The sequence below is a fragment of the Triticum dicoccoides genome, chromosome 6B (assembly GCF_002162155.2).
Source record: "Triticum dicoccoides isolate Atlit2015 ecotype Zavitan chromosome 6B, WEW_v2.0, whole genome shotgun sequence".
NCBI classification, from domain to species: domain Eukaryota; kingdom Viridiplantae; phylum Streptophyta; class Magnoliopsida; order Poales; family Poaceae; genus Triticum; species Triticum dicoccoides.
In genome coordinates, this window is record NC_041391.1 from 233,207,276 (window position 1) to 233,208,743 (window position 1,468).

Here is a 1,468-nt window from a genome sequence, read left to right on the forward strand (position 1 = left end):
GCGCCACCTCTCCCCGCCGCGCCGCCCGCCTCCTGCCGCCGCGCCGCTCCTCTTCAGCCGCGCCGCCGCCTCCCTCCCCACGACCCCGCCGCCATGTCGTCCAACGCCTCCACCTACTCCAACCCCTTCGCCGTCGACCCCGCCGAGATCCGCGACATCAACGTCCATGCACGCGTCCCCGTTAAGGATGGCAATGGGTAGGGTATGGGCAAGGTAGAACAATACCATACCCATACCCATATAGTCAGTGGGTACAAAATTCTACCCATACCCGTACCCATGGGTATAAAACTTTACCCATACCCATACCCGACGGGTACCCATACCCATTGGGTACCCAACGGATAGAACAAATAGTACACAAGTTGTTCACAATTTTACACTCATTCATAGCACATTTGACAAAAAATCAAATATCTTAGCTCAATAACAAGTAGATGGGTACAAGACTACTATCAAAATTTAGAAATCACAACATACTCATAAAGTCAATAGGAATATACGAGTCACATGACAAATTAATGATTAATTGACAACAACTTAACATTATTTTTACAAGCGGGCAGGGTATGGGTACACCCGCGGGTACAAGGCTATACCCGTACCCTACCCATGACTTAAGGGGTAGGGTATGGGTACTACCCATGGGCATAAAAGTGTGCCGATACCCTATCCATGCGGGTACGGTACCCGCGGGTACCCGTACCCATGGGTAAAATTGCCATCCTTAGTCCCCGTCATCCTCGACGCCTCCAACTCCACGTACTTCGCGTGGAAGACGTACTTCACGCTGCTCTTCCGCGAGAACAATCTCGTGGACCACGTGGATGGCACCGTGGACTCCTGCGCCATGGTGTACGACGCCGAGTGGACCGCGATCGACGCCACGATCATCCGGTGGTTCTTCACCACCATCTCCAAGGACTTGTTCCACACGGTCGTGAGCGCCGGCGACGACGCCAGCGCCATGTGGGTCAAGCTGAACGGCCTCTTCACCGACAACAAGCTTCAGCGCCGCATTTTTTTGCAGCAGGAATTTGTTGACTGTCACCAAGATGAACAGTCCATTGATGACTATTGCCACCGCCTAAAGACGTTGGCGGACGAGCTCCGTGACATTGGAGCCAGGGTGGACGACGACCTCCTCCTCAGCACGCTCACCGCCGGCCTCAACGAGGACTTCGGCAACGCCGCCTCCAACCTCACCTTGATGCCGGAGCCCTCCTTCCCCAAGTTTGTGGCGTACTTGAGGTTGGAGGAGCGCCAGATGAAGGGGGTCAAGAAGCGCGTGCAGCACCACGCCCTCGTCGCCGGCACCTCACGCGGCGCCCCTCCACCGGCCGCCGCCCCCTCGCGCCGCGCCAGCAGCCGCCGCCCCCCGCGCCTCCGGGGTACTTCCCCCTCCTGCCCGCGCCTCCCGCCCATCCCGCTGCCCCCCAGCAGCAGGGTGGCGGGCGTCGCGGCAACC